Here is a 16,881-nt window from a genome sequence, read left to right on the forward strand (position 1 = left end):
AAAACACGGAGTGCGTGGAGGTGAAGTTGTTAAATGTGGCAAATGTCTGATCACAGCAGCAAAGAGAACACAGGAGACTTGAAATTTGGGGGATTAGGTGCCCTTTCTGATTATAGAGAGCCAGCAACTTCCTTAAAGGCATTTTCAGGCAGCAATCTTTAGTGTTTGTACTGATACCAAAGGCTGGTGAGAGCCACAAAAAATTTAGGATAATACTGCATTATATTTGCCACTCTTTGCAGCACTTTTTACAAATGAGGAAACTGAGGCACAGAGAAGATAAATTTTGACTTCTGACTTTGCCTTTTCAAGCCCATATGCAACCTCGTCTCCTCAGTGGACTAAACCTCTCTTTTATAAGCACTTTCACATTTTCAGCTATTTCATCAACTTTGAAGAGCTAAGAAAAATTTAAGCCAATTTTGTATTTGTTAGTAAGTGGGTTCCTGGTTTCCAAGTTTCTTGTGAAATGCAATTCTTAAAATGTATACTTCTATCGAATTCTTGCCTCCTTATTGCATTTTGTGTTTTTTGCAATTTGTGGGCAGGGGAATATTATGGCTGGGGGAGGGCCGTAACAGAGAGCTCAGAACTAGGCAAGAATATAAACTGGGCAAGGCGTGAAGAAAGAACGTGGAAACTGAGTCGGTGGAGATATGTTCAAGTAAAACAACAAAACAAAAGCAAAACAAACAGCTACGAAGCACCGAACAAGCTTCCAATGAACACAGGCAGAAAATGAGTGAAGATTGACCTGTTTTCAATGAAAACATTTTATGTAAACGTGGATTATGCAAACAAGTCACAAAATAAATTACACTTTCCCAGAATTGGTACAGATTTTGTACCTAATTGCTGTCTCAATTAAAAAATCAACCACTTCTTCATCTGATAGGAATTGTGTATAGGAACGGAAAATACAAGTATGGAAAGTGCTGTGACAGGTGAGGGCCAGTGGCATGATGGGTAATGTGTCTGACTACGGATTGGAAGGTTCCAGGTTCGACTTCTGGCTGGCTGGCTGAGCTTATATTTTCTTCACACTTCCTAGGTACTTTAAAACAAAACAAAAAAACATTGAAGTGATCCTTAAAGTTTTTCGAATACGCTTTCTAGGAACTGATCCTTCACTTTCAGGGATGCTCTCCCACACCCGCTGTCAGCTGAGTCTGAAGGAGAAGTCACAAGCATCAAAGGAGTGATCCTCTAAGATTTTCTTCTTTCATCCCTTCTTGAACTTGAGACAGGAGATTGGCCGGAAAAGACCATTAGAGGGAAGGTTTTAAAATCAAAGAAACTCTAAAGAAAAATAACTTTTCTTCCAGTATCTTCTCCATTGATATTTTTCCCCATTGGAAAGAGTCCTCACCGAGAGTTCTCTCGCACAGTTCCTTCCTGGTGTGACACCAGCAAAGAGAAGGGGGACAGACATCTCCTGGGGATAGGTGGAGGCAAGGAAGGTTCAGCGGGAGTGACTCTGCCTCAGTTGGCCCCTTTAGACCTGAAGGCTGCTGTCGAGGCTCCTCCCTGCGAGGCCCCACGTGTGCGGCCAAGTTCATGGGGACAGAGGCCGCGGGGGGGGGGGGGGGGGCAGAGAATCAACAGGAATTCCTTATTTTGCAAAGGTAAACAGCAGGTAAAAGATGAGAGTGTAAGGAAGACCTGGGAGGTGGCAGCTGTCGGGCTGCCTCTGGACAGACAAGCCTCCTCCCTATGCGTCGTGGCTGCGCGTGGAGGCTGGAGAGAAATCACTGCCAAGTGGGGGAAAAGTCCTCAAACCAACCCAGAAGATCATCTTCATATGTGGACCCGTTTCCGAACGTGTAGCTTGTCTCCTCCGTGTACATGGCAGGTGACTTGCAGTCATCGCGTGAGCCGTCGGGGGCGGAGGCCAAACCTGAGAAAGCCGGTGCACAGCCTCGCCGGCAGGTGCACGAAGGCCGACGACCGCGCAGAGTCGCACCGGGAGCCCGGTCCTCGCCGCCGCCGGGAGGGAGGGTTTCGATGAAAGGGAGGGAAAAAGCACAGACCCGACGGGAGCACCGGCCGCGTCTCGCTGCTCCAGCCCACCCAGCCTCTGGCCATGCTGCGCATGACTCCATTTCTCCCCAGAAGCTTCTTTAACGTGCCCAGTTAATACTGTCTCCCGAGTGTCACTAAAAACTGAGCACACATAGTTCGAAAACTCCTCAGCTTCCCCTTTCCCAAACACACCTGCCTGGCTCCCACGCTGCTCCCTGGAGTTTCCTCAGTAAATTCTTCCTAGCAGCTGTACGTTACTTTTTATTAAAAGCAAAGCCAGACGAAAACACACAGCCGTCTTGTTGAGAGTGACAATGTCTGAAGTCTCCACTCTGGCCCCTGGCAATTCGGGGTTATGGGTAGAGTCAGGCAGGCAGAAGACCAAAATAACCAACCTGGCCCGTACGGGGATCGAACCCGCGACCTTGGCGTTATTAGCACCATGCTCTAACCAACTGAGCTAACCGGCCACTCTCAGCTGAAGTTTCGTTTAAAAAAAAAAAGTTAAGTTCCTCTACATTTTTGTTTGAAACTAAAAGGAATTTCTTCTCTTCCTGTTCCCCCTCCTTCTAAGGGAACCATATTCACAGACTGCATTAAACCATATTCACAGACTGTACCGAGGAGTCTACATTCTTCCAGCTCTTCGGATTTGGAGAAGAAAATCCACGGAGAAACTTGTGTGCAGAGGCTGAGTCTATATTTGTGGAGGGTGCACTGTAGCCGGATTTTCAGTCGTTGGTGAAGGGAGTCCCCCCTTTTTAGAGAAGCACGTCTGTAGCATTGGATGACAAATTGCACGCTTGTCTTTCATGACTTGTAACTTAATGACCCGTTAAGTTCAGGTTGTTTCAAGGCGAGGAAACGAAAAGGAGCGGAGGAGGAAAGGATCCCGAGCCCCCAGGGTAGCGGAAGACCCGCAGACACCTGCACTGACGTCATCAGCCATGCGGTCCGCGGCTGGACGGCTTGTCACACGCTAAGTCGGGGTGACTTATTGTCCTGTTAGGCCGTGGGAGAAAGGGGCCGCGGAGGTTTGCAGAGGGCGAGGTGGTACCGGCGCCCCGCTGAGCTTTCAAGTTCTCACCCAAGGGCCCAGAGGTTGCGGGGTGCGAGCCGAGGGACCCCCGCTCCGGGCAGCGGAGGCCGGAGTTGGAGAGGTGCCTCCGCAGTGCCCAGCGAGCCTACTGGCTTCCTCACCAGGAGACAGGTGGGAGGCGTCCCTAGTGTTAGTTCACTTGTAACTTTCCAACTTTCTTGCTGACCTACCCCTAGACAATTGTCAGCGAATACTTGTTTTCGGAGCTAACTGAATCAGCAGGTAATGACGTTGTTGATTTGAAAGCGGACGCGGGCACAGGAGAGAAGCTTGAGCCTCCAGCGTCCACAGTTCAAGGTCGAGCGCGGAGTCCCCGCGGATCTTCCACCTGGCATTCTTCCAGTCTGCGGGGCTCTCGTCCGCCGCCCAGGGCTTCCGAGCCTCGACCCCACACGAAGGGACACTCTCCGACGTGGCCTCTGCAGGCTGCGTCCTCCTTGTCGCCGCGGTGAACTGCCTCCCCAACCGTGTCCCGGACCCCGGGGTCCGCAGGCAAAGCCACCGTGAAGCACCTCGCTTGGGTCCGGGGCTTGCAACCCCAAAACGATTACTCTTGGCTCCTTCCTCCCCTGGACAAACGGAGTTTCCTGGGTGGCAGACCTCCCCGACTTTTCCGACTCCGCCCTAGGGTGTCCGGGAGGATTACGCACGCCAAGCACTCGCTCTCCTAGAAAAACCAGCACCTCACCAGTTGGCAAAATCCAAGATGTGGGTCTGTTGTCCTCACCCCCACCTGCAGCTACCTCCGGTGTAGACTGAGAGGGCTCCAGATCCCCGGAACTGTATTTTTCCGGAGCCTGCTTTTGACCGTTATTAGTAGTGATTCCAGATCAATAGAAGGGCTCATTAAAAGATCCGTCCTTCGGGACTGGAAGAGATTATGCTGAGTGAAATAAGTCAAGCAGAGAGAGTCAATTATCATATGGTTTCACTTATTTGTGGAGCATAACAAATAGCATGGAGGACAAGGGGAGATGGAGAGGGGAGTTGAGGGAAATTGGAAGGGGAGGTGAACCATGAGAGACTATGGACTCTGAAAAACGATCTGGGAATTTTGAAGGGGTGGGGGGTGGGAGGTTGGGGCACCAGGTGGTGGGTATTGTGGAGGGCACAGATTGCATGGAGCACTGGGTGTGGTGCAAAAATAATGAATACTGTTATGCTGAAAAAATAAAAAAAAATTAAAAAAAAAAAAAAAAAAAAAAAAAAAAAGATCCGTCCTTAACATTACACCATGGTACAGAACGAATCTCCACCGATCTTAGATTCCAACTTCCCCCAAATCCTCCTCGGAGGCCACCAGAGCGCTGGGTTTCTTGTATATCCTCCCCAAAATATTCCACGCGTCTTCTCGCATACCTTTAAATACCTCCACCTACATTGCTGGCAATACACAAAGGAACATCGACCATAAATGCAAGAAGATTTCAAATTCTGTGTGTTATATTCCAGATTAGAGTCTATGATTTATCCAACACTGTCTCAGGAAAAATAATAGTATTAAGAATCTCTATTACATTTTACAGTATGTGCATATGCATAAATACCACCACACGGAATCTTAGTAAATACTCTTAAAATTCAGTTTATGCTTACACTACCATTCCTGCCACTAGGCCTGTCCCCGCAGCTGAAAACCAAATGCTGCGTAAGATAGGCAAAACTTTTTACAGGATGCAAAGTGCTGACAATAATGTAAGGTTCTGGAAGGCCCAGCACTAAGTGAAGGCAGGAAGAGAGGTAATTAAGTGAAGAATTGAAAGTGCCCATGCCCTGATTCTTATAGATCCATTTAAGAACACCCAAGTGCTCTGAAAAAGGCATTGGGGAGGTTTTCTTTACCTCAAGGGATTGCTGGAAGCAATTAGGTGTATGGACAGAGAATTGTATTTTGCCAAAGAATTTACACAAGCCCTTTCTATGATGAGGGTAAATATGTCTGTAGCTCCTTTCCACATAACCGGCACTGTGGACTCAACTTATTTGAAGGTGATTGACATACAGTATAGGTGGGTAGTCAACGGTTTACTCATTTCCAATCAGCAAGGAAAAAGTCAACGACTTTTGCCAAAAGACTAGCATCCTCTGCCGAGACCCGGGATTGAACCAGGGACCTTTAGATCTTCAGTCTAACGCTCTCCCAACTGAGCTATCTCGGCCAGCCCATAGGGTGTTTCTCATCAATTACTTTTGAAATAACCTCTTCTGAAAAGCCTATTTCCTTTTTTGGATTCAACACTTCAGGAAAAGCAAAGTCTTTGTCTTGTTTTCTGCAAATGTAACATTTTGCCCATTTCAAGAATAAATGTACCAACATAAAAATTAGGCAATGGGGAAACATACTGGAAGTTTCCTAAGTATTATAGGAAGAACAAAAAAACAGTGATGATGAACATTTTATATATAGTTTCTAAGGATATGAATTAGTTGCAATGTAGTGATTCAAATCTTCCTGCTGGAGGAATTCAAGACAACACCATTTGGAATAAATTCTAGTTCAAACCACAAATATTTTTTATGATTTCAGTTGTTTTTATTCCTTTCCCCTTTCATCCTATTAAGGTATAAATTAATACAGTAAAGTACGCATATCTTAAGCACACAGGTAATGATTTTTACAAATTTACATTCCTGTGTAACTGCCTTGGCTCCCTCAGGACCCCTCTTCTTTGCCGTCCTCCCAGAGTTAACCACTGGTCTGAATTCTCACTTTATGTGCTGTCATTTATTTTGTAATTTCGTATACATTACATCAAATTGCATCTGCATTCTTCTGTCTGGCTTCTTTCACTCAATATTGCCTTTGAGATTCATTGGTGTTTTTATCTGTGAAAACAGTTTCTTCCTTTTCATCAACTCCCATTTGGTCACACCACAATGTACTTGTCCATTTTAATGCTGACGGGTGCTTGGTTTCCAGTTCTAGGTTACAAAAATCATGGAACATTTTCGTGCAAATTTTAGGTGAACATAAACACTAATCTATCAGATAAATAGATACATACATATATACATACATGGGTACCTGGATATGCAGATATGTGTATGAAATTGCTGGGTCACATATGCTGGATATATGTATGTTTAACTTTATTAGGTGTTGCTAAATAGTTTTCCAAAATGCATGTATTAGTGTACATTCTTAACAATGATGTGCGAGGCTTCTGGTCACTCCACAGACCAGCCAATACTGATATTGTCAACCATTTTAATTGTGGCTCTTCAGGCCAGGATGTAGTGGGGTTTCTTTGTGAATTTAACTTGTATATTTTGATGACTAAGGACACTAATTATTAACAGGGAAGAGAGTAAGGTATTTTTGGTGTTTCTTTATATTTTTTCAAACATTTACATCATAGGAGTATCTATTATTTGGGTAATTGAAAAAAATAATAATTTAGCATATCTTATATCAAAAAAATTACATGAAATATTTGCAGTCAACAAACCCTACCTCCTATATAATGCAAAACGTTATAGTATTTAGGTATGGACAAGGCCAAACACAAATCTTTCCTCATTTGCTCAAACTTGCTGATAAGGCCAAACACAGATCCTTCCCCGTTCACTCCTAGCCAAGTTCTTATTCTTTGTCTCATGAGTGATTAGCCAAGATGAGAGCTCTTTGTCCCTGTGTTTCCCCTAGTTCAATGATTCGAGAAAGACTCACAGGACTCAGCATATAGTTGTCCTCACAGCTACTATTTATTATAGCCAAAGGATACAAAGCAGAGTCAGCAAAAGGAAAAGACACATGGAATAAAGTCTGGAGGAAACCAGGTGCAAGTCACACGGGATGGGCTTAATTCCTTCCATGCAAAATCGTGACAACACATGAAAAACGTCCACCAGGGAAGTTCACTAAAGATTTGGTATCCAAGATACTTGGGGGAGGCTTCCTAGCATATATCAAAAATCCAGACCAAGAAAGCAAGCAGGTGTTCAGCACAAACCATATGGTTTGCATGAACAGTGTAGGCAGTGAGCCACTCCTGTCATCTGGGAAATGGTGGGAACTCTCTTAAAATGTAAGCTCCCAGATGCCAGTCAAGGGCCCATCTTGCCAGCAGGCCTTTCCAAGGAGAATAGTCTCAGACCTGCTGTGCCAACTTTTTCTGCACAATCCCCTTGAGAGTAGCTAGACACCCAAATGAACACTTCAAATTCATATGACTGAAGCTTCTCCAATGCAAAACAATTCCAAACAATCTCATCTGGAAGTCGTGATCCCTGTGAAAGTCTACGGCAGGCTACCCTGCAGAGAGCACTCTGATCCTTAATCCGGGGTGTTCTCCTGATCGCAAGAGCCTAACTAAAGTCAGTGTCCTCGTTTACCTGGTTTTTGTCTTTGACAGGTTGGTGTCCTGAGTCACGCAGAAGTAAAAGACCACCTGGGACACCCAGCTCATCCGCCCAGACAGAGTCCTCCCAAGCCTGCTGTGCTCCTTTCCTCGTGGGACCCTACAGGAAGCCCAGCCCCTCATCCAGGTACTCCTGACAGGCATCTGTGGTAGCTTAGTAAGGATTTCATCGCACTTCTTGGTTTGAGAATTCTTTTGGTTTGGTTTTGTTGCTGGCTTTTGTTTAAACTTGGTATCATGGGTCTCTCCAAGTCTACCCCTAAACCCCTTCAAAAGCCCCCACCATGACGTGCTTTGGCACTACGGTGACAATTCAGTTCATTTCCCCCCAAAAATGGCAGAATTCAACTCCTAGAACCATCTCTTCGTTATGTCCTTACCTAAGATAACAAAGTCTTTCCTCTTCTGAAACAGCTAAGGTTATTTATAATCATATTACCTCTTTTTTTTTTTAACATTATACGGTTGCTTTATTTAACAAAATTTACGCCAACTTCTATATCTATATACAAACGTGTTTCAAAACCAGAGCAACAGACACACAAACTGTTCACACAGGACTTACAATAATGCTTACGTGTCAATGTTTGTTTTCTGCTCAAATTGACATTTACAGATTCAAAAATTATTCCAAAGGCCAAGCAACGCCACATCTTTGTTTCCAGGGATGGTTTACACCTAGTAGGTCATGAAGAAAGAGGGATGGAGCTTTTGAGGGTTAATATACTGTGTTCAGTTTAGTTTAACAAACAGCATTTGGCCCACAGTAGGGCTCACAAAATGTTTTGGAGAGGGGATAAAAATTTGGGTAAAATATTATCTATGAGACTATGAGGTGTTTTTTTTTTTTTTAATTTTCACTCTGTCATAACTATAACAAGATCGTCTCACTTCTGGCCCCCCAAAATAAGAAACTCTAAGAAATAAGTGTAAAATTTTATTAGTAAGTACTATTAATAAAATTTAGCGAGTACAGGTCCTTCAAAATCAAGGTAGGAGTATGTAAATACTCAACATGGTTCTACTCCTACTTTGTTCAATTTTGTTAGAAATGTTTCCTGACATTTACCTACATGTTAACAAGCTATTTCCTAAAGTTCTTCATATAGGGAGGACAGACATGTTTTGCTTTCTCATTTTTTATGACTTTCAGGAGCCTTCAGGATTCCTCAAAAAAGTGTTGTAGCTCTGGAAATCTCCAAAAAAAACTTTGCTATGTAGTCTACTCATAAAATTTAGCTCCATACAAGTACATAAGCTGAGTTTTAGGTAATACTTGAAAAATGGTTGATGCTGCAAAGTATAAATATTTCATGTTGACACTTAACACTCTGACCTGATTCATGGTCACTTTTCTTGAAAGGTCATGCTCTAGCCTCTCAAGAAAGATGCTACTAAGCAGTGAGGTATAGAAGGAGGAAAAATAAAAAATTAAAAAATCACAGCCTTGTCTTCTCAGTATGTTAGGAGCCTTCCATGCTGCCGGCAGGGCACACATCTACACATGGCTCACACTGCAGCATTCTCCTCTATGCATATTACCTCTTATGTTGACCTTTTAAAATGACTTTATCCTTTAGAGCATTTTAAATTTACATAAAAATTGTATGGAAAGCACTAGGTTCCCATATCCCCTCTTCTCCCAACTTCAGAGATTTCCCTATTATTAATGTCTTGTGATATGTTCGTTATGATGGATGAACCAAGATTGATGCATTGTTACTAGCTAAAGCCCCAGTTTACCTTAGGATCTACTCTTTGCATTGCACAGTTCGATGGATTTGCATAATGCATTAGTTGAATGACTAGTAGGCACTGAGATGTAGCATGAGGCTACTATTGACCTTCTGATGACGTGTCAGAAGGAGGATTATCAGGTCTCCGTGGACCACCAGCAACTGAAACTGTCAAAAGTGAAGCCGTGTGTAAGGGGGGATTTCTGTGCAGACGGTCCCTGTCTTACGATGGTTCAACTGACAGTGGTGAAAAGCAATACACATTCAGTAGAAATCGTGCTTTGACTTTTGATCTTCTCCCAGGCTGTGATGTGGGTGGGGTCCTCTCTGGTGACGCCGGGCAGCGAGCCGCAGCTCCCGGTCAGCCACAGGACCACTCGGGCCAACCACCTACTCACTCACTAAAAACCATTCTGTCCCCAGACAGCCATCCTGTTTCCACTTTCAGTACAGTGTTCAGTGAACTGTGTGAGATGCTTAACACATTATTACAAAATAAGCTTTGTGTTAGATTACTGCCCAGCTCGAGGCTCATGTAAGCATCCTGAACACATTTAAGGTGGGTGAAACCAAGCTACTGTGTTCTGTAGGTTAAGTGTATTAAATGCATTTTTGACTTGTAGTATTTTCAATTTATGATGGGTTTATGGGGACATACCCCGTTGTAAGTCAGGAGAGATCTGTATTTGTAAATATTTTCTATTCATTTCCCTTGATCGTTGTTTTATATTTTGTCTTCCAGCCGGTTTCTGCCTTCTCTGTCCTTAACATTGTCCATGATTCTCACCAGCTGTGAGTCTCTGCTTCTGTGAGTCATTCACTCTGCCCCTCTCTCCAGGTTCTGGGTCAGCAGGCTGCCCTGTGACCTCAATATTCGGATATAGCTAAGGAGAGTTACTGATTTTCAGAGTGTTCAGCTTTTCTCTTGTTCCGAGGATGAGAGTGGTGAGTCCCAAACTTTTCACATGTGGGAGCACGAACGGAAAGTCGTCTGTCACTTGGATACATAGGCAGCTATATATTGTTTCTCAGTAACTTGTGATCCTACTTAGTTAGCTCTTTACTATTTACTAGTTTGCTATTACTATTTACTATTTACTAGTTTGATATTTTTCCTCCTCAAATCAAATCCTTATGACATTTGCACCTAAAACCAGCTGAGATTTCCCAGTGGGCTCCTAGAAAATGAGCAAAGACTTGTTCTTTAATATTGTAAAAAGAGAGGTGTTAGAAATAATTAAATTTATTTGCTGAGTTACTATCGATCAGTTTCCTGAGAAGCGTTGTTAAATCAGAAGAGAGTTTAGCCTTCCACCTGAGTCCGTCAAACAGCAAAGTGTGAGGGCAGAGTCCCCTAGACTTCCCTCACTTCTGAGATTATTTGCAAGTTTTGAGGTTTCCCAAAAACACCTTTGGTTTGGATAATTTGCTAGAAGGTGTCACAGAACTCCTCAAAGCTGTTATACTTACTGGTTACAGCTTATTATAAGGAAAAGACACAGATTAAAATCTGCCAAAAGAAAATACACATAAAGCAGACCCTGGCAGAGTTCCAAAATGACACTCCTGTTGTCCTCGGGGTCAGTTACCCTCCTGGCATCGATGTGTGACAAGGCACAGAGTATTGTCAGTTTGAGAAGCTCACCTAAACTTCCATGTCCAGAGTTTTTATTGGGGCTTCATTAAATTGGCCTAAGCCCTTGATGACCCGTGTGCTTGAACTCACTCTCCGGGCTGACTGATAGGGTAACAGAGCCCTCACCCTAAATCACAGGGTTGGTCTTTCTGACATGACTACCACATGTAGCCATATGCACCCTAAAAAGATGTCTAATTGTTAGGTATGACATGGATTATCTCCCAAGAGCTGAAGCAAAGGCCAGGCTTCTCTTTTTTGCCACGTGGGAAGGGATAGGCTGCTTTCCACACACTCAGCTAGAACGGTATCCGGCAAAGAAGAGAATGGAAGTCATGCTATTTTTTTTTTTTTGAGAAACTAATAACATTGGTAAAATAAAGGAAATGTTCAACTTTGGGGGAGGGGGGGTGGCGGGCAGGGGCCTGCCCCTGAGCTCCCAGGGAAGCTCTCCTCTAACATTTACCCAGGTCAGAATGACTCAGCAAAACTGCAGAGCATGGGCTCTATTTCTGCCCCAGCACTTAGTACAACTGTTTCCTTACAGAAAATAACCAAAAAGGAGCTTTCCAAGCATAAAGATAAGAAAAATTTTTAAACCTTCCTGGTTCCTGTTAAAATCATACTGCCTTGCACATGCTGAAAACACAACATGAAGTCTGTAACTTTCTGGAATGTTCATCATGATGATTTGTAACTTTTTAAAAATGTAAAAAACATATATAACCCTGTACGAGATGTTCCCTCCCTAGAGAACTCTTCTTTGTGAAGATTGTGAATCCGGGGCAGCTGACCTAACTTGGACTCAGATAAAAGTCTCTTCTTTGCTCTTTAAAAATCGGAGTAGGGAGGACCTTTATACCTACAGATATCTGGAACCACAGGAATGTATTACCTAGGCAAAAAATAAAAATTAACAGAATTGTTATATGAAACAGAATTTGGAGGTGACCAAAGACACAAAAGTAGGCCATATTTGTAATGGGTAAATCCGCTTGCAAAGGTTTTTAAGGATCTAGGTCTTTTCAGTCTGCACCAGAAATAGAAATGGAAGCCAGGGGAAATAAACAAATAGTAAAGAGACCCAAAGGGTCAAAATTAGAAGAAATGCTTCTTGTGGAACAATTTAAAATTGTATCACTCCATAAATAGTTTTTTTAAAAAATGACTGGACAGAGGGCACCTGAGTGGTGCAGCTGGTTAAGCGTTGGACTCCTGGTTTCCCTCAGGTCATGATCTTGGGGCCTGGGGTCAGGAAATTTTTAAAAGTAGGCCATCTGGCCCTTTCTGATGGCAGAGTGAGGTCTAGGGGTGGGGGGTTGTTACTTTACAAGGGACCTAAAACAAGCTCATTACCAATTCTCCTTGTCAGCCAAGCATATATATTAATCCTCATTTAGCAGAAGCAAAAGTCAACTCTAGAAAAGCCTTGAGTTGTAGTGTTTGAAATACCCAGTATTTTCACCTGGAACAATCAAAAGAAACACATTTTTTTTTCCTCCTCCTCATTCCCATCCAAACCACCTCACTTTTTCCTCCTTTCTTTGCTGTCTTCCTCTTCTCCCACCAAAGTTCTGAGTTTATGCCACTGCACCATTTTGAGACTCTATGGATATTTTTAAATATTTTCTACATGTCACATAATGGACTATGTAATTAAAAGTTTTTTTAAAAAAGTCATGGTAATTGTCCTCAGTAAGCAAACTAGCAGAAAAGACAATTGTGTATATAAATACATCTTTTTTACAATGAAGTAAATGCAGATTTGATACTACAAATCATCTATAAGTAAGAAGGAAGAAACCATCAGATTTTTTTCCTGGAATGCACAGCAATCCCGTCCTGTACATTGAAGAATAGCATTCTAGGTAGAGAAAGGAGTCAAACAAGCCTCCTGTTTTTTTTTATCTGCACTAGCAAATCCCTTCTTTGACCTTTGACTTTACATTCTTTAGTGAAAGAAACTGCTAGACAAAACACAACTCTCTTGTTAGTAGTATTCATTTCTCAGTATCTACGTTTAACCTTCATTTTCCTAAAAGAAATGAATTAAGTCAGTAAAACAAAAGAAACTCTCACCTCAAGGGGTTTGGGGGGGGCATAGAGGGAGCAGAGGAACAGAGGCCTCCCTGAGACCACAGGTAGAGAAAGTTTACTGAGAGGGAGAGTCAGGAATTGAGTGGGGATACTAAAGAAACAAAAGCAGTTAAAATATAGTCCTTGTCCCCCCTCCCCCATCCCCCCTCCCCCCAAGCTGCAGGAGCTTCTGATCCAGTAAGTGAGGGAGGAAAGCAAAGAGAAGCCTGAGCTAATGCATCAGGGGCCTGGCCCAGCAGGCAAAGCTCACAGGGGAGCATGGGGGCGGGGGTGGGTAATACAGGCACGTGGTCTCCGGGGGAGAAGTGAAGAGAAAGAGAAAGAGAAAAGAGCCAGGGCAAAATGAGGGTATTTATCAAGAACAGAGGCCTTTGGGAACATGGACTATGAGCAGGGAAATGCTGATAGACATTAGGAGGTAAGAGAGAATGAGGACAACTCGGTAACAGGTGAACACGGGGACACAGAGAAGAAGGAATCAAAAATGAATCCCTTGCAGAGATGAGCACAGCATTATACTAAGTAAAAGTCTAACGCAGAAGGCCACAGACTGTATGGCCCCATTTACTCAAAATTCTAGAAAAGGCAACAGGATAGCAATGGAAAGCACATCAGTGGTGGCCAGGGCAGGTGCGCCAAGAAGGACGGATCCCACAAGTGAAGGAGGAGACTCAGGGAGGGTGCTGTTCTTCATCTCATACAGGGTTTGTGATGACCCCAGCCAAGTAGGGCCTCCTCACAGATGGGCCCAGCATAAGCCCCAGAAGCCGGGAATGTGCTGCTCGCAGGGCGAAAGGGACTTTGCAGACCAGCTAAAAGTAAGGATCTGGAAATAGGGAGGTCATTATGCAGGGGGTCCGATATAATGACAGGGTCCTTTGAAAGATGGAAGAGAGGCGTTAGAGTCAGAAAAGAAAATGTGACAACAGAAGCAAAGACCAGAGTCCTTCACTAGCCGACTTGGGAGGCAGAAGGTGACTAAGAGCCAGGGAATGTGGGCAGGCTCTAGAAGGCGGAACAGGTGAGAGAAAGGACTCTCACCCAGAGCATCCAGAAGACCACGGCCCAGCCAGCAGCCTGATTTCAGTGCGGGAAAGTCACTTTAGGCCCCGGCCTATAAAACCCCAAGACAACAATTTTGTGCTGTTTTAAGCCACTAAGTCGGTGAAACTTACTAAAAAGGAGACATGAGAAAACTGCAGTGCTGTTTTCTGTTTTGAACAACTCCACAGAAGCTGGTGTGATCAGAGTCACTGCAGGGTTGTCACATCAAGCCATGGAAGCTAGGGACAGCCTGGTCCCTGCAGGTCAGAGACTCCCAGAGCAAGCAGCATTTACCCCTGGGGACACTTCTTTGTGCCTCTGACAAGTTTACTGTCACACTGTTTCCTCACATGCCGCTTGGTCAGGCCTTAACTGGGATCATAAATAACGTCACATCAGGTGTTAGCTTTATGAAAATGATGGGATCGTGTCTTCTGTTGAAACACGTGCTGATATGAGGTCTTTTTCTCCTTGCTCTCTGAGGGTGCTTCTGGGGACACACGCACAGAGAGGCCTTTGCCATGGTTCTTCCCTCTGTCCCCACAGGTCTTGGACTGTGTGTATCCACGACCTTCTTCCTGCCCTCCAGGCCACTGCTGAAATGCCACCTGCCAGAGAGGGGGCCTTCCTAACAGCCCCACCTAATACGGCACCCAGACATACCTTGGGATCTCCTCTTCCCCATCCTGTTTTTAGTTTGCTCTATAAAACTGCATCTACTTGTGTATTTACTTTTAGCTGTCACTGTGGATTCCTCCCAACTAGAATTTACCTTCCAAGCCCAGAGACTTCCTCTTTCTCAGTCGCTGCAGTGACCTTGCCTTGAAACGCACCTGGCGTTACATGTTTGTTACATGACCACATTGGAGAAAAAGAGCACAGGAGAGGGAGTGGCTTGAAGTTTGATGGTTTTCTCACGTGTTGCTGTGACAGACCTACGGGATTTCGGTCAGAAGAGCAGGTTGGTCTGCAGGACGCCTGGCTCTGGGTTCAAAGGGGAGGACAGGTGGGGGAGAAATGGTACCCGGTCATCAGTATCTACAGAGAGGTCATGATCAAGGGCATGAATGTAATACAGAGAATGTGTATATGATCAGGAGGACAGAACTGTCAGGAATATCATACTGAAGGAACAGAATAGGAGAGCCCCCAGAGACAGAATAAATCCAGGAGAGACTGGATCGAAGCAGAGTAACCTTGAATCATCCACGGCAGATCCAGCGTCAGAATGAATGTAGTTGTCCAAACAGGACTTGTTTTATTTTCTGATGAAAATACATACCCAGCCACCCTACCCGATGTTTGACTGCTGGAGGCTGGCTGGTGAGACTCAAATCACAGTAAGATTTCACAGGTGGAATTCAGCAACCTCACCGCACCCTGTGGCATCCGAGCAAAGTTGCTCTTTCCCGGTTCGGGGGCGGCTTCCGCACCTCCCCGAGCTCCGGTCGCTGACCCCAGAGCTGACCCCGGGAGGTGGCCCGGAGAGCTGACCCAGGAGATGACCCCGGAGCTGACCAAACCACCGCAGAGCGCAGGACCCGGGTTTTCCGCTCCCCTGCGCAGTTCCCTAAGATCTGAGGACTCCTTTAAAGAAAGCAGCAGGTAACGGCTAAGGGGGTTCCTCCGAAGGTGTGCAATGTCTGTACCGTCTCAGGTGGAGGAGAACTTCCTTGGGTAAATTCCATTTGCCTCCTCTGGTCTGTGGTTTCTTCCGGTTCGAAAACTACCCAATGCCCTCCTTCATCGTGGGAATATCCGCGGTCTCAGCATGGAAAATAAAATTTTCCTTCGAAGATTTCAGCTTTTTCTTCGAAGAGGAGGGGGGAAAATGCATTAGAATAAGAATCTGAAATCGCAAAGGGAAGAAAACATGCTCCAGGTGAGGCTCGAACTCACAACCTCGGCATCACCCGCACATATACTGCTGTATAAGTACCGCGCGCTAACCGATTGCGCCACTGGAGCATGCTTTCCCCGCGGCGCCGGCGCGCGCTCTACGGAGCCTCGGGCCAGGGCGCGCCCGTCCCCGCGCCGCAGCGGAAGCGCGCCGAGCCCCGGGATCGCCCCCCGCACCTGCCGCCCGCCGGGCTGCGGAGCAGAGCCGGGGCGGTCTGCACGCCTCCCTCCCTCCGTCCGGGGAGAGCGCAGTGCTTCTTCCCCCTGGGCCACGGGCGACCCGGGACGCGTCCTTCAGGCGCCCCGAGCAACAGCGGAGGAGAGAGCGCGCGCGGACTCCGGCTCCCCCCGCCTTCGCCGCAAGAAGGGAAACGCGTCCGTGGAAGGCGCCAGCCGTGTGGCCAAGGCGCGTCGGTTCGGGGATGCTCCCAGCGGCCCCGGGACCCCGGGAGCCGAGTCCGCCAGCCCCGGCTCCGCGCGGCCCCGGGCGGCACCCGGCAGCTGCGCCTCCCGTCGCCCATGTCCTCCCGGGCCTGCCTAAAAGCCGCGATCCGAGGCAGAGCCGGATTAGGCAGCCGGCAGATCAGGCAACCTGCCGGATCGTGACCTGTCCTCGTTCGTGCCGCTGGTCACCTCGGCCAAGGCGGTGTCCACATCCCCTCCCCCGCGCCCCTGCACCTGTCTCGGTCTCGCCGTCGCGCCCGCCCCTGATCCTCGCCCCCTCCCCGGGGCCTCTCGGGAGAAAGGCCAGTTTTGGGCATTTCTCCGTTTGCTTGCTTAGTTGTCTGATTCGGACCTGGGGACACGGCAGCTGTCAAAGCGCACACACTTAAGATCCGAAGCCTTTTGGCTTTTATGGACTAATTCCCGTGAACTGGAAAGAGATAGCCTGCCTATTTTTGACCACATAGTGCCTACCAAACAGGACTGGGAGTGATAGACCAGCCCTACCTGGAAGGAGAAGCTCTCTCCTTCCACACACACGGA

At 45.9% G+C, this 16,881-nt stretch overlaps 3 non-coding genes across 3 annotated transcripts; all 3 read right to left on the reverse strand.

The window, feature by feature from the left end:
* Nucleotides 1-2,418: 2,418 nt before the first annotated feature.
* On the reverse strand, nucleotides 2,419-2,492 carry TRNAI-AAU (transfer RNA isoleucine (anticodon AAU)). Its single transcript has one exon. It is a non-coding gene; the product is annotated as a tRNA-Ile (tRNA).
* A 2,715-nt stretch (nucleotides 2,493-5,207) lies between these two features.
* TRNAF-GAA (transfer RNA phenylalanine (anticodon GAA)) lies at nucleotides 5,208-5,280 on the reverse strand. Its single transcript has one exon. It is a non-coding gene; the product is annotated as a tRNA-Phe (tRNA).
* A 10,589-nt stretch (nucleotides 5,281-15,869) lies between these two features.
* Nucleotides 15,870-15,963, reverse strand: TRNAI-UAU (transfer RNA isoleucine (anticodon UAU)). The gene is made up of 2 exons: nucleotides 15,926-15,963; nucleotides 15,870-15,905 (listed from the first exon to the last, which is right to left on the reverse strand). It is a non-coding gene; the product is annotated as a tRNA-Ile (tRNA).
* Nucleotides 15,964-16,881: the final 918 nt, after the last annotated feature.

Source organism: Lutra lutra, chromosome 6, assembly GCF_902655055.1.
Source record: "Lutra lutra chromosome 6, mLutLut1.2, whole genome shotgun sequence".
Classification (NCBI taxonomy): Eukaryota; Metazoa; Chordata; class Mammalia; order Carnivora; family Mustelidae; genus Lutra; species Lutra lutra.